At 42.5% G+C, this 22,129-nt stretch overlaps 1 pseudogene; it reads left to right on the top strand.

The window, feature by feature from the left end:
* The first annotated feature begins 2,233 nt into the window (after window positions 1–2,233).
* Window positions 2,234–3,888, top strand: LOC132009989 (E3 ubiquitin ligase TRAF3IP2-like; annotated as a pseudogene).
* Window positions 3,889–22,129: the final 18,241 nt, after the last annotated feature.

Raw genomic sequence — 22,129 nt, 5'->3', positions numbered from 1 at the left:
TTTTCAAAATGCTGGAACAAACAATCCTAAAATTTGTATAGAACCAGAAAAGACCCCAAATCACCAAGGAAATGTTGGAAAAGAAAAACAGAGCTGGGGGCATCATGTTACCTGATTTTAAGCTATATTACAAAGCCGTGATCACCAAGACAGCATGGTACTGGCACAAAAACAGACACATAGACCAATAGAACAGAATAGAGAGCCCAGATATGGACTTTAAATTCTATGGTCAACTAATTTTCAACAAAGTAGAAAAAAATATCCAATGGAAGAAAGACAGTCTCTTCAATAAATGGTGCTGAGAAAATTGGAGAGCTACATTCAGAAGAATGAAACTGGACCATTCTCTTATACCATACACAAAGATAAACTCTAAATGGATGAAAGACCTCAATGTGAAATAGGAATTATCAAAATCCAAGAGAAGTACAATGGTAATAACCTCTTCAACATCAGCCACAGCAACTTCTTTCAAGACATGTCTCCAAAGACAAGGGAAACAAAAGCAAAAATGAACTTTTGGGTCTTCATCAAGATAAAAAAACTTCTGTATAGCAAAGGAAACAGTCAACAAAACAAAGAGGTACAAGACATAATGGTACAAGATATTTACAAATGACACTACCGAAAAGGGTTAATATCCAAGATCTATAAAGAACTTCTCAAGCTCAACTTCCAAAAAACAGATAATCAAGTCAAAAAAGTAGGCAGAAGACATGATCAAACACTTCTCCAAAGAAGACATGCAAATGGCTAACAGACACAGGAAAAAGTATTCATCATCATTAGCCATCAGAGAAATTCAAATCAAAACCACAATGAGATACCACCTTACACCAGTTAGAATGGCAAAAATCAACAAGGTAAGAAACAACAAATGTTGGAGAAGTTGTGGAGAAAGGAGAACCCTCTTCCACTGTTTGTGGGAATGCAAATTGGTGCAGTCACTTTGGAAAACATTGTGGAGGTGCCTCAAAAAATTAAAAATAGAGCTACCCTAAACCCAGCAAAGATATAGTGAAAAGAAGGGCCATATGCACCCTAGTGTTCATAGCAGCAATGTCCACTATAGCCAAAATGTGGAAAAAGCCAAAATGCCCTTCAACAGACGAATGGATAAAGAAAATGCAGTCCCCACACACAATGGAATATTACTCAGTCATCAGAAAAGATGAATACCCAATATTTGCATCAACATGGATGGGACTGGAGATTATGCTACGTGAAATAAGTCAGAGAAAGTAAATTATCAAAGGGTTTCACTTATTTGTGGAACATAAGGAATAGCATGGAGAACATTAGGAGAAGGGGAAAATGAAGGGGGAGAAATCGGAGTGACAGACAAACAATGAGAGACTATGGACTCCAGGAAATAAACTGAGGGTTTTTAGAAGGGAGGGAGTTGGGGGATGGGTAAACCTGGTGATGGGTATTAAGGAGGCCCTGTATTGCATGGAGCACTGAGTATTATACACAAACAATGAATCATGGAACACTACATCAAAAACTAATGATGTACCGTACAGTGACTAATGTAACACACACACACACAAATAAGTAACTGGAATAGCCTTGTAATTGTTGAGAAAATTGAATTCATAATTTAAAAACTACTTAAAAAAGAAACTTCCAGGCCCAGAGGGTTTCACTGGAGAATCCTACCAAATGTTTAAGGAAGAATTAATACCAATGTACACAATCTCTTCATTTTATGAAGCAAGTATTACACTAATGCCAAATCCAGACAAAAACAATTCAAAAAAATAAAATTACCAACCTCTATCTCTTATGAGAATAGATGCAAAAACCCTTAACATATTAGCAAACAGAATTCAACAGTCTGTTAAAAAGAATGATATTTTTTCCAGGGATGAAAAGCCTGTTCAATATTCAAAAATCAATGTAATCCACCACATTAGCAGGTTAAAGAAGGTAAATCATATGATCAATCAGTGCAGAAAAAGCATTGGACAAAATCTAATACCCATTCGTGATTTGTTAAAAATCTCAGAAAACTAAGAATAGAGGAAGACATCCTCACATTGATAAAGAACATATTTAAAAACAAAAACAAAAAAACTACAGCTAACATCATATTTACTGGGAAAAAACTGAATGCATTCCCTTTCAGATCAGTGATGAGATGAGGATGTGTGCTCTCATCACTTTTACTCAACATAATGCTATAGAGGGCCAGTCTGTCTGTCCTTGGTGGTGCTAAGAAACTAGAATGAACTGAAGCATTCCAGTGGAGGTTGATGAATCAGAACCATACCCAAGTCAGTTAACCAATCCCAGACTATTCCCTGGAAGAGGAATCAAACCACCTGCTCCAAATCTAAGGAACATGGCACCCAATATGGCACCCTTGTCAGCGCTCAAATCCCCTCAGTGTTCCTCAGGAGATTTTCTCAGGCTCACCCACCCCTAAAAATTGCAAATCATTTACAGCCTGTGACGCAGCAAGTCACCTGCCTGCGCATTAAAATCCTGGAGGAGAGTGAAGACAGCTTCTGGAAGAGACACCCAGACCTGAGCAAAGATTTTCCCTTAGGCTCCTCTGCAGCCAGCAAACATGAGCCTGAGTCTGAGATTGGAGCCCTCCTCCGGAGCATCAGTTTTTTAATGGAAAAACAGAAACAACAGCTAGGATCACAGCTTTCAGCTGCTTCTCCTTTCACTAGCCATGACTCAGACAAATCAGACCAAAGTTTACCTAATGCCTCATCAGACTCCTCGGGCAGTAGCCAAGAGATGGTGCAGCAGCCCAGCCCCACAGCAACCGAGCAGTTCCAGATCTGCCTTCAACAGACACGATGTAGGATTCCCAGCCCCAGGATGTCCTGGGCATCCCCTGCCCCTCACCTCCATGTGTTTCTCCAGCACCACCCCAGACCTCTCAGGTCCAGGGAGTTCCCCCAGTTTAAACTTCAGACGTACGCAGTGTGTGCACAGATGCCACCTCCCGACCCGCCCCCACATGCTCAATGGAACTGTCATTACCATTGTCCTGGAGGTCCCTATCACCAGGTGCCATGTGGCCACCACTACCTTCGAGCAGCCTATCAGCAAGTGGTCCAGCCAGCTGTGCACAGGCAGCTCCTACCTAGAGCCAGCATGAGGGGCTTGCACCCCATGCAGAAGGTGGTCCTGAACTGCCCCAGCACCTGAGAACAAGGTCTGCACAGAGATCACTCTTCCCCAGGGTCCCTGAGGGACCAACTGTATAACCAGCCACCTAATCCAGCTGGAGTTCCTGAGAAGTCTTAGAGAGTCCTGCAGAACTGAGACCACCAGGTCCCCAGGCTCCATGCCCAGCTGCTGTCCCTAGACCCCCTAATAACCTTCCAACCAGAGGAACTCCAAAAATAAGCAGTTTACCAGAAGAATTACGGAAAGTCTTTATCACTTATTCTATGGACACAGCCATGGAGGTGGTGAAATTTGTGAACTTTTTTTAGTAAACGGCTTCCAAACTGCAAGTGACATACTTGGGGATAGAATCAGAGGCAATGATATCATGAAGTGGATGGAACGCTATCTTAGAGAGAAGACAGTGATGATAATTGTAGCCATTGGCCCCAGATACAAACAAGATGTGGAAGATGCTGAGTCGCAGCTGGACAAGGATGAGCACAGCTTACAATACTAAGTACATCCATCGAATATACAAACCGAGTTCATAAAACAAGGAAGCAGGAATTTCAGATTCATCCCTGTGCTCTTCCCAAATGCTAAGAAGGACCATATGCCCACCGGGCTTCAGGACACTCACATCTGCAGCTGGTCCAAAAAGAAGAAAAACATCATGCTGCTGCTGCTTAGAGAGAGTACCTAGCCCCTTCCTGGGAGTCTCTGCCCAGGCTTCAGGTGGTGCCCTTGTGACTCCCTCCATCCCCAGGCCCCTGAGGCCATGCTGTGCGTGGGGCCCCATTCTGACGAGGGGCCCATTCTGACAAGTACTCTTCCACCAGAGGCTGTGCGTTTGCAGTCGCCCTCAGAGGGTTCCTCCCCACCCCAGAAGACCTGTCCTGCAGAGCACTCTTCCTGTGGAGACCTTCAGAGACACTGCCTTTGAGAGGCCATAGCTTCTCTGAACTCCTTTCTCTATTCCCCCAGCACGTTGCTCTGAAAAGTCTGATGTGTCCAGCCTGGGCCTCTCCCTGCTTAGCAAGTAGATAATATAAATGATGTTGCAATAAATGTAATGCCGATGCATTAATGCATAGATGACACCGCTCTGGACCAGTATTTAGCTCATGAGCCACAGAGCCAGTTCCCACTGACTGCCTCTTATTGCTCTGGCTGCTGCAAGGTTCTAATTCAAAACCAGCTTTTGAATTCTCCATTGAGACATTTTGTCTAGGCCTACTCTACTGCAGAGAGCCCCAGCAAGAATAGCCTCGAGTGAAAGTCTAGCAAGCCTGTCAGTCAGTCCCCAGGAACCAGCCACAGCTTTGACAAGGATCCTGCCACCTGCTAGGGACTTCATCAGCCTCTGATGAAGTCAGAAGCTTCACCTACATGTAGGCTTAGACCTACATGCCCCAGGTCTAAGCAGACAACACCCACTAGGGTCTGGTCCCTACTTCCCTCTATGCTTGCTTTAGCTGGGCTCTTCCAGTTCAAAGAATTCAAATAGGTTTGCATCCGAGAAGGAGCACTGTAAGGCTATCTCTGGAGTGCTGAGGAGATGCATGGTCCCTTCAGCAACACCACTGTTCCTCTCATTCACACAAAACACATGTGCACACAAACACATATGTACACATACACAAACACTTGTTCTAGGGCTGCTTTACAAACTGCTGGGCACAAGGTTTTAGAATGTTATTTATAACAGGAGTCAATAACCACAGGCACAAACTAATTTGGAAAATAAAAAGACTGAATTTTAACATAAATTTTCTCTAATCATAATCAGGCTATTTTGGCTCATTGATAACTTGCTGTCCGCTGAATTCAACCTATAATTTTCAGTGTTCCTCGCCAACCAATTTCAAGCAGAGCTTTTCTTTACCTGGAGTTGGCTGGGTGTAGACCCAGGCAGAGCAGGCCAACAGGGAGTCTGGAATGATCAGGTGTGTGTTGCCTGAAGGCAGGAGGATCTTGGAATGTGGAGCCACATTGCCTGGAAGCAAGCTTCTCATAACAATAGCTACCATTAGTCAGCACGTCCCATGTGCCAAATATTTTATCTTGCATTTAAACCCTCACCAATAGCACTACAGGATATCTATCACTATCCCCAACTGCAGATTCTGAAGCCCAGAAGGACTAAATGACTTAAGCCAGTAAACGACAAAACCAGATTGAACCCTTTCAATTCCAGGAACTACCCTTCTGTTACACACTGCTGGTTTCCGTCAAGGCTCATTACGAACTTCATTTCCTATGACCCTCTAATCATGCTGCCACCAACTACATCAAATTCCAAAGCTATTTTGAAAGGAAAAAAAAGTAATGAAAACAGATTAAATGTATATTGGCTTCTGAACTAACTCTTGCTAAAATTGAAAGACACATTTGTATCCAGATAATGGCTGTGTTTTTTGGTTTCTCCTTCTTGTCTAGGCTCCTCATCTCCTAGTGGCTAGAACTAATGAAGGTGTTTAAATGCACAAGCACAGACACATGAGGACACATGCTAAATTTGTCTGTCTGGCATCTACCCTCAATTTTATCCTTGAAGTTGAACAGAGCTAGTCCCACCAATCCACTAGGTATTAACAGCCATGGGTATTTGTTCAAAGACAGCTGGCCTAATCCTCATTCCCAGCATTTTTTCCAAAACAACCAAGAAGACACCCTATTCCATAGGCCATAAACCTGGAGAGGACACTGCCTAAAGACCACGTAGAGAAGGAAGGTGTAAGGCAAGAGAAGGTAGTCCTGATGACATTCTCCAAGGCCCTGAAACCAGCATGCCTCACGCTAACTACCCCCTGGACTTTTCAGTTATATGAGATAACACAATGCTACTTGGTCTTAAACCAAACAGATGAGTTTTCTGTCACTTACAATTGAATGAGTCTGATGAGGGGTTTAATCTACATGCCCCAGGTCTAAGCAGACAACACCCACTAGGGTCTGGTCCCTACTTCCCTTTATGCTTGCTTTAGCTGGGCTCTTCCAGTTCAAAGAATTCAAATAGGTTTGCATCCGAGGAGGAGCACTGTAAGGCTATCTCTGGAGTGCTGAGGAGGAGGAAAGGACCTGAGCTCCAGGAGCAAAGATTCTGGTTGAATCAGTCTCCACCCCGAGAAGAAGAGGAACTGCAGGAGTGAGTGGTTTCCACGTTGCCACTCTGCCCTAGGAAGAGTCCGATATCTTCTCTCAGGGGTTTTCCTTTTGCAGTCACCCCACTGCTTATTCCTTCAACCTACCATCTCTCTGCTTTGAGTTCCTGCTCAGGACCCCATAACTCTGGCTGTCCACATTCCCTCTTGACTACCAGACTTCCTGAAGAATCCTCTTCACACGGTCCTTAAACTTCAACTCTGGCCCCTCAAAGCCTCTTTGCCTTGGCATTTCCTAGTCCATAATCCTGAAAAAGAGAAAATCAGATTGAACCGGCTCCTCTTTATGTGCAGGGCAACCTCATAGGTTGCCAACCAGTCAGTCTACAGAGAGACCCTTTTGGATCAGTAAGCACTTCTGATCCAATCAGCTTTAGACAGGGGTAAAATCTGTTGCTTTTACTTAAAAGGAATTGTGATCAAGACAAGTACCGTGACTGACTTCTCTAGTGTACCCTCTCATCCCCCAGCTCTGCCAATGCATGCTTTTCCTTCTACCTAGAATACCTTTTCTTCCTGCTCCCTCTTTTGGTGAAAAAGTCATCTCAATCACCTCTCCAGGAAGAGGGTGTGTTTGGTTCTCCCTGCACAATGCTACCTTCGTCATAGTACCAATTGTGTGCTAATGTCATTGTACAGATAACAAGATAATGATTTAACATTGTAATTTTGATTTCATTTTCTCTAGGACTACCTGATATCTCAAGGCTCCCCTCTCTTTGAGAAGTTAGACCTCTGGAACATAGGAAAACATAAGTAATGTATTCTTGGGTTTTGTGTTTCAAAACCAGACCAAAATAAATCTGGGTTTTATATACTGAGAAAGAAAAAAATAGCCCCTGGCATTTGGGACCTGGCTTAATACTATCAGCCTGGCCTTGGTTTTGCTAGGAGCTGGCCCAGCACCCACAGATAGACCCGGGTATTCTCCTGTAAATCATAAAAAGTTTCAAAGAATGTAAGTGTCAGACAAGGCTACTATGAAACCATAATGAATCAAGACAAAAACATGGCCAGCCCATAATCATGTCTGAACACAGTCAAAACGCAAAACCTTCCAGGTTACAAAAATACCCATCCTTCTCCCCCAACTAATATGAATGACTGCTTCTTCTTTACCAATTATAGCTTCAGCCTCTGTCTAATCTTCCCTCCTGCTAGATAAAATTAAGATACCCAATCATAGAATTACCCTACTTGCTGACAGCATCCAATCCAGAGCAAAACCCCATTTTCTTAAACCCTTTCAAAATCTCTTAACCCAGGCGCAAATTCTGTAAGTCCTTTCTAACACCCTCTTACAGACAACACCTTGATTCTTTGTGGTATGTGTTCTCCCTCACTGCATGACATAATAAGCCAAATTTGTTCAACTACAAGTATGTTCCTGCTGGTCTTGGCTGGAGGGCATTGACATTCTAAGCCCTGAAGAAGTCAAGTCATAGTTTATGCCATAAATTAAAAGATTTGAAAGAATGTGTGTGGTCAAAGACATTCAAAGACATTTTTTTTCCCAATCCCCACTCATAGTAGACTGCATAATATTCTATAATCTGGGGAGCTGAGTCAAAGGGGAGAGAAGATCAAAGGTAAGCACACTGTCATTATGCTACTAAAAAATAAGTAGCCTCTGTGGGAATACCGGCACATCAAGAACCAGTACTGTACTACACTAAGTAAGAAGGAAGAAACATGGACCCTGGTGGGTCCCTGGAGGGATACCCATGCCATCATTCTCCCACCCCTCCCAACCTACCTCCACCAAGCCACACACACACCGAGCCAAGACTTTTGGAGGCAGTGTGTGTAATAGAATTGCCAGATCAATCTGGAGATTCAAGAGTAAGAAGGATCTGGGCTCAGTTCTGAGGTAAAGTCCAGTAATGGGCAAAAGCCATGGAATTTCCCAAAGTTCAGCATCAGGGCCTTCTGAACCCAGTCATGTAGGGATCTTTATGTAGGTTTCATTATATAGGTGATTGATAAAATTACTGACCATTAGTGATTGAACTCAACCTCCAACCGAGAGGTCTGGGTACAACAGTGGACCTGAAAATTCCAAGCTTCTAATCAGAGTTTGGTCTTTCTAGTGAGCAGCTCCTATCCTAAAAGATGATGTGGAAGGACTTGCAAACAGTTGCCTCATTAGCCTAAACTCAGGTGTAGTTGAAAAGATAACAAAAGTTGCTCCTATCACTTTTATCTCACAGGAAATTCTAAGGAGCACTGTGCCAAGAACCAGGGACAAAGATAAAATGTATATTTCTTATTATTCCAAATCAACACAATATATGGAACAGCCAACTGTCTGCGGATAACCAAGACTATTGGGAGAGCAGCTAAGACCCAGATCTGAAAAGGCCTTGTGCTTAGAATAAAGAATTACAGTTGCCATCCACATGGACCAGCTCTTAGGAACCAGAGAGAAATGAGATGAGATGCTCTGCATTTGCAATGTGGAAGATAATATTAATTTCTCCCCAACCCGAGCATTCTGATGCCCCACCCCGGAACTCAATTCAACCCCACAGAAGGAGACAGGCCAGGAAATCCTGAAGTGACCAAGATTACTTACATTGACCAAAATAAAGTGTCATTTGTTGTTAGAATAAAAGCTGAAAATAGAAATTAAGTTCTTCCCTGGAAAAATTAAAACAGTTTCACTTCTGGGCACCTGAGCTTGTTTAATGAGATCAACTCACTACTTTATGATCAGTGCTCTAGGCAGAAGATATTTTTGAGTCTATGGACTTAAAGTCATGTCCACTTGTGTGTCTCCCTCACTAAACTCTAACTCCTTGGAATATTAGAACCCTGTATTATTTGTATTGACCCACAAGGGCCTATCACAGTGCAGGTTTTACATTTGCCCTGGATCAGCCATTATCCAACTATATGTCCTCAGGAAAATTGTTTAATTGCTTTGAAATCCCATTTCCCCACTTTAAAATAGGGACTCAACTGCCAAAAATAAAGCACACATTTTCACCAATTATAGCAAAGACTAGTATTACATCGATAATAAGTATGAATTGTAGAATATTTAAAGAAAATGTGTTTTTCTATTTTATAGTTATATACTAATCAGAACTGGGTTAACTAGATTCAACTACTCCTTTAATCCAAGGGATTCAGAATAGTCCTTAGGGAACCTAATTTAATGACTAGATAAGGCAAATTTGTAATTAGCGTATCAACTGCTTATATGGAATTAAGTCTTTCCAAAGTGCTTGAAGGTACTTGAAACAGTTTATCTTAAGTAGACCAACTGTTCTCAAACCTGGCTCATCAACAGAATCATATATGGAACTTTTTAGTCACAGATATCCCTGGGCCCACCACAGAGATTTTGATTCTGTGGGTCCTGGTGGGCTCTGGAACCTACATGTTTAAAAAGTTTCCCAGAAAATTCCAGTGATCAGCCAAGTATGACAATTACTGCTTTTAAAAAAAATTCACTAGACAATGGGAACTCCAGCTGTATTTGAATTATTATATATTTCATATTAATTTCTCCTTTTTATTTTATATTAGAACATGTTTCTTTTTTTCCATTTTTCAATTGGCATGTTACTAGTGAATGCTATGTCTTGAAGTTGTTTCAAAATAATCTGGAAAATTGAGAAAAGGGCTGGGATAGTAGGATAAAATGAAACAGTATGGGCCATGAGTTGGTAATTGTTGAACCTGGGGCATAGTACAAGTATTTTATTTTGTTTTTATTCTCTCTACTTCTGTATATATTTGGAACATTCAATGACAAAAAGTCTTTACAAATAAAACTGAGGTGTATGAATGAGTAAAGCCTCCTGCTTCTCTTCTCATAATCTCATTCCCCAGTAATAACTATTATAAGCTGCTGTGGACTCTTCTAGATATTTCTGGTGTGTGCTCTATATGAGTCTCCCTTTTTTTTATTACTTACGTGCCAGCGTTATGCCAGAACTTGTAATGCCACTGGTCTGAGAGATGCCTGCAAACTTTTCACAGGGAAATCACCACAGTCCCCTCACCAACCTTCCTCCTGTTTCTCTCACTCCTACCATCTCCTGCTTCTCCCATGCAGGGAAAAAAAAAAAAAAAAAAAAAAAAAGTGCCCCTTTAAACCCCAATCTACCTGCCTGGGAGCAATTGCTGCATTTTTTTTCACAGCCCACAGGACTGTGTCTTCTCTAATTCTCCCCTCCTTGGGACCTCTAAAATAGACGGATAGATGGATAGAGAGAGAGAGAGAAATGAGAGACAGAGAGAGAAAGAATGCTTCCAAATACTTAGGTCATCACCTGAATTTCTCCTTTATAATCCAGATGTATTGGGCTCTATGTATTCACAGGAAGAGCAACATACAATTCTATGGGCATATCCTAGCATGAGTGCACACACACACACACATACACACACACACACACACATACACAAACACACATATAAATCTCTTTTGACCCTATCATGTACATACTTTGAAAAGTTTGTTAGAAGAACCAGCCTGGTAATAATTCACTGCACCTCATGTATAATAAGCAGAAATGCACCGGCCTTTATGATGAATTGCCAGGGTAACACAGGGACATCTTGTTTGCATTTCAATGCACCAAGTGTCAGATTCTTATTTCATTACTCGCCGGCACATTAGTGGACGGTTTTTAATTTCTTTTTTTTCCCCCTTTAGCAAAGCTCCGTGGAGACCTCTTGCTTTTGCCACTTGCATCAAGAGCAAGGTTGCATTATTTTTAAACGCTGTAGTGTCTGGGTCTCACTCGAAATGTTGCTGAATTAACAAAATAAATGATAGCATACTACCAGCAGTTCCATCTGGCTTTTTTTTTTTTTTAACACAAAATTTCTCTTGCTTTTATTGAATTCATTCTGTAAGAGGGAGTTGGAGTATTTGTGGCATCTTCTTCATATTTTAAACTGGATAGTATTGTTTTTAGTAATGTTTTACTTTTTTTTTTCTTTTACCCAGGTTCACACTGTTCCTTATGTGAAAAAACCCGAGAAGCTACAAGAAGCTATTCTCAGAGGAAATGTGGTTCTGAATTGCCTTGTAATCTGCTGGGAGCTGCTGGCTTCTCAGACCCAGCATGAAGTCCCTTGACCTGTCCCACATTTGAGGCAGCAGTCTAAATGTGGATGCCATATAGACTGAGAGCAGCCTTTTTTTCCCCCCAAATTCTCCCAAATATGTGAATTGAATTTTCTTCCTTATATTTTCCCATATACATGAGCTTTAATGGAATGTTCTTTAGAACAGTGATTCTCAAACTTTGGAGGCATCAGAATCACCTGGAAGGCTTGTTAAATTACACATGATTGGACCCCACCCCCCAGAGCTCCTCAACCAGTAAGTTCTGGGATAAGGTGCAAAAATTTGCATTTCTAACAAGATTCTGGTTGACTCTGATGCTTCTGATCAGGAAATATATTTTGAGACCCACTCTAAGATTATAAGCCCAACTCTATCATTTACCTTCTGTGTGGTCTTGGGAAAGTTACTTTACCTCTCTAAGATTTAAGAATCCTCATCAATAAAATGGAGATGGTAATGGCACTTTCCTCTACAGCAAATTGTTGGAGAAAATAAACCAATAAATATAAAGCACCAAGAACAATGCCAGGCACATAGTAAGTCCTCCACAAATATTAAGTATTTTCCCTTCCTCCTCTTCTCCTCATGGAAGGGAGATGAGAGGTCCTATAGTCCAATTCTTCGTGCAGTACCTGAGTCCCTCCTCCAACCTGCCTGCTGTAATCACTTAGCTCTTATCCGGTCACCTCCAGATATGGGGACCTCCCTACTTCAGGGAAATCCTCTGCTTTGTGGCCAACTCTCATTAGTTGAAAGTTGAAACCTATTTCTCTGAAATTACATGTTCCCATCCTCCTGAGTTACAGAAAATAAATCTTGTCTATAATATTGACGTTTTTAATTCATGACATCCTACAAGCTTATCAACCCAATCAAGTGGGCTTCAAACAGAAGCAGGTCTTCAACTTCTTGGTACAGTTTGTTGTGTTTATTAGTGACTTCAATGATGGATTCGTTCATTTACTCATTGTTTCACTAGGCAAACTATGAGAGAAGAGCTCTGCTAAAGAAAAGCCTGGTAAAATTGGACAGAAACTGGACTGTGCAACTCAAGTAGGCCAGACTATGAGGTCTAAGCTTTATTCTTGGGTAGTGGAAGGCCTTTTACTAGTTTCAAACCAGAGAGTAAAATGGTCAGATTTGTATTTTATGAGATCACACTGACAAGAGTTTGAAGAATACATTGTTTGTGGTGACGTGGAAACCAGCATTCATGGCCAGTACTTCTTGTGAGTTTGTATATATGTTTATGGCTGATCCTTGCAGACATCAGTCACAACTAAGTGAAGAATAAGGAGATGATCTAGAGCAATGGAGAACTGAGCTTTAACTTGATGCCCAAACTATGCTAACTTGTAGGAAAACAAAAATACTGTTAATTTTCAGGCTACTGCCTCTAACTCAGGGTTTCCAGAGTCCGTGTTTCTAGAAATTGTAGCCATGCCTCCTTAAGAATACTAATATTCAAGCCCGGAGAAGGAAGCAGGGAGATGACTTCCACATTAGGTGATAGGGATCTGCCCCATCCCTTCACTACAAGCCATGCCATGAAAGTAAAAGCCAGCTCAGGAGAGCAACTCATTTGCCAAGAATTCACCCATGACCCTCCTCACATTGATTCTCTTGCTCTATCTGCCACTCTCATCTGCCAGCAATCTTTCTCCCTGGCTCCATTACATGTCTCTCACCATCCTCATTTTTGTTGACCCATTCAGACCCCATTTTTTCACCTCCCACTCCTACTTTTATTGTATCCCCAGTTTTTAAAAAATTCTTAAGTTCAGCAACCAAACCAACTCCAGGTAAAGGATAAACTTCCTGGCCTGTTACCCTCACACCACCAGAGCATACCGCCAGCCAGACCAGACACAGCCCCTACCTGAAGAGGGGATGAGAGAGCTCAAGGGTATACATTACCCTAACCACAGCTCTACCCCTATATCCACTACAGCTCAGCACAGTGTCTCATACATATGAGTCCTTGATAATTATCCATTAAATTGAAATTACCTGGTGATAATTTCTCTCCTTCACTTAGTATTTTCTTCCAATTCCCTAGGACAGAAGTGATTCACACTGTCTTAGGACTCTCAGGGCACCCAACTCATGAACAAAGGCCATAACTAGACATAACTAGACCTTTAGTGGAGCAGACCTCCCTCCCAACAAGGTGCCATGCATAGCTCACCACTCTCTGATAGAGGAATTTTCATACAGGTGCCCAAGCCACTCAACTAGTATATTGGCAAAACCAGGAAATGGGCCTGGCTCATCTGGTCCCAAAGCCTATTCTCTTTAAGACTTATAGACTGTACTGCCTTCATTTACCTACATAATATGTTTACACGGAGGAATGTCCTGCCCCCAAAGATCTCCCATACTAAACAGGCATCATGCCCTGTCCCTGAAGAAGATTTCAGGACTGTACTGACAAAGAGACCCCACTGATCTGCCTAGGCCTGGAACTAGATTGAAAGGAGTTTGGTCCTGCATGTGCATGATCCTGTAAGTGCACCCTTAAATTTTGCACCATAGAAAGCTCAGTCACCTCACCCTGGTCCTGGCTCTAGATTCTTCTAAGATCTCCTTTTGATATCTTTCAAAAATACTATTTGAAGATAAATAAAATTATTTCATCTCTGGAGTAACATCGCCCACGTGACTAGGACATCCCTCATTTGTGCCCCCCCCAACATCAACAGCAAAAATTTGGCCTTCATCCACAGACAGAAGTGTCTTTGTGAGAGCTGTCAGATCTAGCACACATTTGCCAAGGGACGTGGGAGGGGCACACCCACCCCATCCAACAGATGATAGGCATAGAGACCTCTTTCCTGACTGGTACCCCACAGTGACCCAAAAACCAGCTCCAGTTGCTCTCAGCTGTGGTCTGGGAACCCCTGAAAAACAGTCGTTGACAATTACCCAGGGATGAAAGAGCCTTTGTGGAAGTCCAGGCTTCCAGTGAAGGCATTCCAGCATACCACTAGAGGAAAAAAAAATACTAGTTTGAATGCACTGGAAAGGGTAAGAGGAACAGCTTGCTTTACCTTCATCATCCTTTCCCCAAGATAGCACGGTTCGGGGCCAAGAGACATCTATGTGGGGATGAAATGAGAGCATGTGGGGAGAAATGAGAGCATGTGAACAAACACCTGGCTTCCTGAGCTGTGCAGGACGCTGCCAAGTAGGTCCATTCCTCTCTCACTTCATTTGGAGCCCGGAGTCATGAGTTTTATGAGTAAGGGGCAGGAAGACAGGAAGAAAACAGCAGATAGGAATCCTGGAGAGCATTAAAGGGATGTGATCCTATTGGCAGTGTCAAAGACTCCATCAAACCCACCCACAACTCTGGGACACCTGGCCCACACCTCCCCACCACTGGCAGATGGGCGTCCTCAGTATTCTGTGAGCTTCACCCAAACATACCCCATCTAGGGCCAGCTCTCAAGGCATGCTACCAATGGTAGGAAGAGCAAACTTTGGCAGAAGCCTAGTGAGTAGGCACAGAAAGGCAGCCCAAACCTATGGGCCAGGGATAATCCATAAACTTGAGATTTCATGCCACTTTCAGTAAAACATAAGGGAGCCTGTTAGCACTTGATCTTCCATCTGTTGCAGAGAGAAAGCAAACAAGGTTAAGAATTCTACCACAAGAGGGAGCAAGAAGTGTGGAGTTGGTGTACCCAAAGAAGGTCTAAGAAAGCTTCAGAATCCCTAGCAAGAGTAATGAAAGGTATTCCTCTCCTGAAGTCAGTTAGTAAAAACAGGAGGAGGTGACTATGACTTCAAATACAAAGACACCAACTCAAGAATTCAAGGAATATGAAAAATATGAAAAATCAATGAAATATGATCCACCAAAGAGTCACGATAACCTTCTAGTAATCAACCCCAAAGAAACAGACATCTGCAATTTGTCCAATAAAGAATTCAAAATAGCTGTTTTAAGGAAGCTCAATAAGGTACTAGAAATCACAGAAAGACAATTCAATGAAATGAGGAAAATATTCTCAATAAGGGAAGAATAGTCTCTCCCATAAATGGAGTTGGGGAAACTGGATAATCATATGCAGAAGAATAAAATTGAACCCTTAACTTACACCTTTCACAAAAGTTGGACTTAAACATAAGATCTGAAACCACAAAACCCCTAGAAAAAAACATAAGGAAAAAGCTCCTTTGCATTGGTCTTGGCAACAATTTTTTTGGCTATGACACAAAAAGCACAAGCAACAAAAGCAGCAAGTAAATAAGTGGGACTACATCAAACTGAAAGCTTCTGCACAGCAAAAGAAACAACCAACAAAATGAAAAGGCAACCCAAAATATACTTGCAAATCACGTATCTGATAAGGAGTTAATATCAAAAATACATAAGGAACTCATATAACTCAATAGCAATAAGAATAATAATCCAATTTAAGAATGAGCAGAGTATCTGAAGAGACATTTTCCCAAGAAGACATACAAATGATCACCAGGTACTTAAAAGGATGCTCAGCATAGGGGCGCCTGGGTGGCTCAGTGGGTTAAAGCCTCTGCCTTCACTCAGGTCATGATCTCGGAGTCCTGGGATTGAGCCCCACAGTCAGGCTCTCTGCTGAGCAGAGAGCCTGCTTCCTCCTCTCTCTGCCTGCCTCTTTGCCTACTTGTGATCTCTGTCTGTCAAATAAATAAATAAAATATTTTTTAAAAAATGATGCTCAGCATAACTAATCATCGGTTAATAGAAATCAAAACCATAATGAAATATCAACTCACACCTGTTACAATGGCTGTCATCAAAAAGACAAGAGATACACAAGAGATAAGTATTGGCAAGGATGTGGAGAAAAGGGGACTTTTTGTGCATTGGTGATGAAATAGCAGGAAGATTGCTTTAAAAAATTAAAAATAGGGGGCGGGAGGTTGGGGGATCCAGGTGGTGGGTATTAGAGAGGGCACGGATTGCATGGAGCACTGAGTGTGGTGCAAAAATAATGAATACTGTTATGCTGAAAATAAAAAATAAATAAATAAATATAAATAAATAAAAATAAAAACATTCATTCTTTAAAAAAGAAATTAAAAATAGAACTACCATATGAGGGGCGCCTGGGTGGCTCAGAGGGTTAAGCCTCTGCCTTCGGCTCAGGTCATGATCTCAGGGTCCTGGGATCGAGCCCCGCATCAGGCTCTCTGCTCAGCGGTGAGCCTGCTTCCCCCCTCTCTCTCTGCCTGCCTCTCTGCCTACTTGTGATCTCTGTCTGTCAAATAAATAAAATCTTTAAAAAAAAAAAAAAAAGAACTACCATATGATCCAGAAATACCACTCTGGGTATATACCTAAAGAAAATGACATCAGCACCCCCAAGGAGATACCTGCACTCCCGTATTCATTGCAGCATTATCACAATAGCCATGACACAGAAACAACCTAAGTGTTCATATAAAGATGAATGGATAAAGATTTGGTCTCTATCCCTATCTATCTATCTAGATCTATCTCTATCTCTCCATCTATCTATCTAGATCTCTAGATCTAGAAAAAGAGAGACAGAGAGAGAGATACACAGAGATAGTAGAGATATAAAACTCAGCCTTGAGAAAGAAGAAAATCCTGCCATTTGCTACATGTATGGACCTTGACAGCAACATGCTAACTGAAACAAATCGGAGACAGAAAGACAAATACTGTATGTTCTCATTTAGACGTAGAATCCAAAAAAGCCAAACCCATAGAAACAGAGATTAGAATGGTGGTTGCCAGAAACTGCGGGGTGTGGGAAATGAAGAGATGTTGGTCAAAGGGTACAAACTTTCAGCTGTACATGAATACGCTTTTGGGATCTAGTGTACAGCATGGTGGTTATAGTTAGCAGCACCATATCCTGTACTGAAAGCTGCTAAAAGAGTAAGCTGAAGTAGTCTCACCACAAAAAGAGAAATGGTAATCAGGGGATGGAGGTGTTAACATCCTAATGTGGTAATCATTCCACATTATGTAAGTTGATCAAATCACCATGTTGTACACCTTAAACTTACACACTTTTGTGTATCAACTATACCTCAATAGAGAAAAAATGATTTCATTCTTATAAACTTATTTCTACTTTTCATCACTCTTGTGTACGTACATAGAAGCCCCAAAGCTTCTATAGCAAAAGGAATACTCAGGACGTTGCTTGAGCCATGGTGCTGTCAAAGGAAGGAAGTCAGACCTGTATGAAGCCATTTTTGTGGTTGATCCTATAATAAGGAATGAAAGTAGGAGAATATGAAGTGTCCAATATGAGATAATTTTTCCACTTCCCTTTTTCATACCATTTAATTTGCATGGATTTTTTAATAATAAGCATGTGTTATATTCATGATGATAACATATAGTGAGGATTCTTTTTTAAAATAAATCTCTATTTGCAAAGGAGGAGTCCCTTGCCAGGTACTCTACAATTCTTTTTGAGCTAATTCCTACATTATAACTGACCTTGAGAACAGACTATGTGGCAGGCCTGAAGACATGGACCAGAGCCTTGTAGGCGGAAAAATTTTTGTGGACTTCTATGGGATTCAACTTGGATTCTTTGCTCCTTGTATGTAAGTGCCCTCACACACACACAGGGCCAATTTTCATGGCTTTAAATAAATAAAGCAAATCATTAAATTTGCCAACAGTTTCTAAATTTGTCTCTGCAACCCAGACCTCACCTCAAAGCTGCAGATTCTGTATATACAACTACCTGCCTGACATTTTCGTTTTCTTTTTTTTTAAGGTTTTATTTATTTGACAGAGTGAGCACAAGCAGGGGGAGCGGCAGGCAGAGGGAGAGGGAGAAGCAGGCTTCCCACTGAGCAGAGAGCCCAATGCGGAGCTCAATCCCAGGACCCTGGGATCATGACTTGAGCTGAAGATGAATGCTCAACTGACTGAGCCACCTAGGTGCCTCTGATATTTTCACTTGTGTATATTATAAGAATCTCAAAATTAATATATGCCTTACTACACTCTTGAATTCTGACCATCTCCACTGTTCTGGGCTGAACTGTACACCACTCCCAACAGGTTGTTATACTGAAGTCCTAATGCCTAGTACCACCAAATGTGACTATGTTTGGAGACAGGATTTTTTTTTTAAGATTTTATTTATTTATTTATTTATTTGACACAGAGAGAGAGAGAGAGCACAAGCAGGGGGAGCAGCAGAGAGAGAGGAAGAAGCAGGCTCTCTGCTGAGCAGGGAGCCTGATGTGGGGCTTGATCCCAGGATGCTAGGATTACAATCTGAGCCAAAGGCAGACGCTTAACTGACTCTGCCACCCAGGCGCCCCCAGAGTTAGGATTTTTAAAGTGAAAATTAAGTTAAAGTGAAATTATTAGGGTGGGCCCTAGTCCAATAATCTAGTATCTTCACAAGAAGAGGAAATGGGGGCACCAACACTTACAAAGGAAAGACAACGTGAAGACACAGGAGTACATGGCTACCTACAAAGCAAGGAGAGGCCAGGAACAGATTCTTCCCTCAGAAGAAACCAACCCTGCCAACACCTTGATCTTGGATATCCAGCCTCTGGAACTGTGAGAAAATAAATTTCTGTTGTTTAAACCACCTGGTGTTTGGAGTTTTGTTACAGCAGCCCAAGTAAGTGAATACACCATTTAAGCACTTGGTACCACCACCCTCTAGTAGCTGACAGCCAGGAACCTGACAGTCCTGAAATGCCTTCTTGCTTACCCTCACATCCAACCTATAACCAAGTCCTGTTGTTCAACCTACAAAATACATCTCAGTCTATCTACTGCTCTCCATTGCCACCCCCTGGCCCAAGCTACCATATCTATGGACAGGAAGGGTATCAGCAGCCTGACAATTCAGCATGGTTCCTGTCAGTCACCTCTAGTAGAGTAGGAATGGACCTTTGACTGGAAACTTGAAATTGCCTAAAGCTAGATAAACAGGAGAGGGGTGGTTAGGGGCAGGTGGTAAAGAGGCAGGGGTCACAACTTTTGACAGGTCCTGTGCCATCTGCTGAGTGGGCCTCTGGCTTTTGGGCAATTTTGACCTATGTAGACTTATTCTGACCCTCATTACCTGCCTCGATCTTTGGGTTTGACCTCACAGGACAGAAAGCAGATGCAGGGCCCTCAAGAACTCTGTACCCACTGGTTCTACCGAGACCCTCAGCACTTAACGGTGTCCAGTATCCTGCTGCCAGCCCTCAGGTCTGCCCCTACTGCCAGCTCCTTCCCAGAGCTTCTGGGCCTGAGCCTCGCCCCCTCAGAGTGCTCCGCAGGCTCAGACCCTCCACCTTTGTGAGGCATGCCCCTATGTCGATGGTTCCCCAACATGTATAAAAGAAAGGCCGATGCCCTCCCCAGCAACACAGCACACAAGCAGCTGGGCCCCGCTTACCTCCCCAGCCCTGTCTTCTATATTCCCCCGTCTGTCTTCAACACTCTGGCCCTCATTCTACTGTTCTCCCAAATAGGCCACTCAGTTTCATACGTCCATGTTTCATTCAGGCTGTCGCCTCTGCCTCGAATGCTTTTCCTCCACTTTTTATCCTGGCTTCTTCAGCTTGTTCCTTGAGACTCAGACCAGCTGACTGCCTTCCTCCATGTTCCACCCCTCCCCCTCCTTCTCCTCCTCCTCCTGGATTCCCTTCTCTCTCTGACTTAACCCATTATACATCAGATACTCGTTTATTCATCGTCATCACTAAACCGTGAGCTCTTGGAGGGCATAGACCACCTCTGACTGACCACCGTACCCCCAAGCCTAACGTGATTGCTCCCATACAGTAGGTGTCAGGTAAGTGTTGCTTGAGCCAAGCTGGCCTGACTCACAGGCCCACTGCACCCTGTGTCCCAGGCCCCAGCCCACAGCAGGGTGTCTGGCGGCTGCCTTTCCTGAACCAAGTCACGTGACCGCTGCTCTAAACGAAGTACACAGGTAGGGTAGCCTAGATGGGTTTTTAAAGTTTCTCAAGGAAAAGAAAATTGTGAAATGCCCCACTGGGGCCAAGAAGCAATCTCTCCTAGTCCAGACTTGCGCCCAAAGCCAGCTGCTTGGGCCAAGAGATAACGGGGCCCCATGCTGAGCTGCCACCAGCAGACTCAGAAAAGTAACAAATTGACAACATTCAGGAAGAAGATTCCTCATTTCCAATAGTATCATCTATACCCTGTGGCATAAAGCACCTCCTGCCTTATTAACGTCTTTTACATTTTTTAGTGCTGAATCCAAGGTGAAAGGGAGGAGGGGGAGAAGCTACGTCTGTACCAGAGTCCTTTAGGAACCAGGAAAATGCCGTGGCAGAGATGAATTGTAGACCCAGAAATAGCATTTTTTGGATGTAATGTATAATGTTCACTCTTTTTCAAAAAAAATGTTTAATACAGCCCAAATGACATCATATCAGGTCAGACAGAGCAGAAGGAAGGAAGAAAAATACTGAGCATGAGAAGGATTTAATACAGACAGGAGCTTTCTAGAATGGATTCCACACTGCGCACACTAAAGACCAGAAAGAAAAATCTTCTTCAAAAAAGGAGTCTCCTCTTACCACAGTTAAATACCAGCTGGATTTATTTAGGGTTTTTAACTATCTGCTCCACTTCAAATACAAACATCAAAACTTGAAGGAAAAGAATATTTATCCAGTCAAACTTCCCCCACCTCCCCGCCGGTATGCTTATGAAGTAGGGGGGGTTCCTTATCATATTCACTGAGCCCAATATAATGCACTCTACCCAGAACCCCTTCAAGTCCCTCCCCTAGCTTCGCCATTGCCAAGGGCTCTCGTTCCCACATTCCCTACCCCTGAAATCACAAGCAGTCCTATGTGTCACCAAATTATAAAAATCATAGAGATTAACATGTCCCCATTGGTATTCTTTTGGTCGCAAGTAACTATATCCTACTCAAATTAGTTTAAGCAAAGGAAAGCGAGGAGGAGGTTTTATTTATCTTAAGACCACTAAACAGTCTCACAGAACCCAAGAGGAAAAATGTAGCCCATCTCAGGAAAGAACTGGAAGGTGGAACTGGAAACCATCATTATTTCAACTCCATCTCACATCTCTGATTCTCTCTGCAAATCTGCTTACCTGTCCTGTTTCTGCAGACTGGCATTTCCTAATCCTTAGCCCACAGGGCAGGCTGTGTAACCCACGCCTCCGAAGGTCTTGTTCCAGCTCCAAAAGGAAATAAAATAAGTAGCTGCCCTCTCTTCAGTTCAATTCCAAATGGCTGGAGAAGAGAATCTAATGTGGCATAGCTTGAGTTGGTTACCATCCCTGTCCCAGTCAACTCTGGCTAAAGAGGTACACCCTGCAGGGTATGCAGTTTCCGTGTGCTCACACAGTGCATCTGGAAGTAGTTTCTAGGGTAGAGGTGTTTGTGCACTAAGGTCCAGAACCAGCACTGTAGAATGACCACTGCATCTCACCTAAACCTAACACAGCACGAATCCTGTCCAATAGCTGCCTGGAAATCTGAGCCAAGTGAGAAAAGAGGAGATGTTTGGGAAAGAGATTCAAAAGACAGATACAGATAGATCAAGAGATGCCAAGGAATGAAAAAGCCAAGACAAGTATTTTGGTTTTCAAATAATCAATCATCAAGAAAGAAACCACTACCAAACATGGCTGAAATTTTAGACAGCTAGAGGGGAAATGCGGCACTGTCACCAAGAAACGATTCACATGCAGACGTGCAGAACACTAGAAGGGTAGAGATGGTATAACTGAAGTGTT

The sequence above is a fragment of the Mustela nigripes genome, chromosome 2, assembly GCF_022355385.1.
Source record: "Mustela nigripes isolate SB6536 chromosome 2, MUSNIG.SB6536, whole genome shotgun sequence".
Lineage (NCBI taxonomy): Eukaryota > Metazoa > Chordata > Mammalia > Carnivora > Mustelidae > Mustela > Mustela nigripes.
The sequence above is the reverse complement of the archived record's forward strand: the minus strand, read 5'-3'. Positions and strand labels throughout refer to the sequence as shown.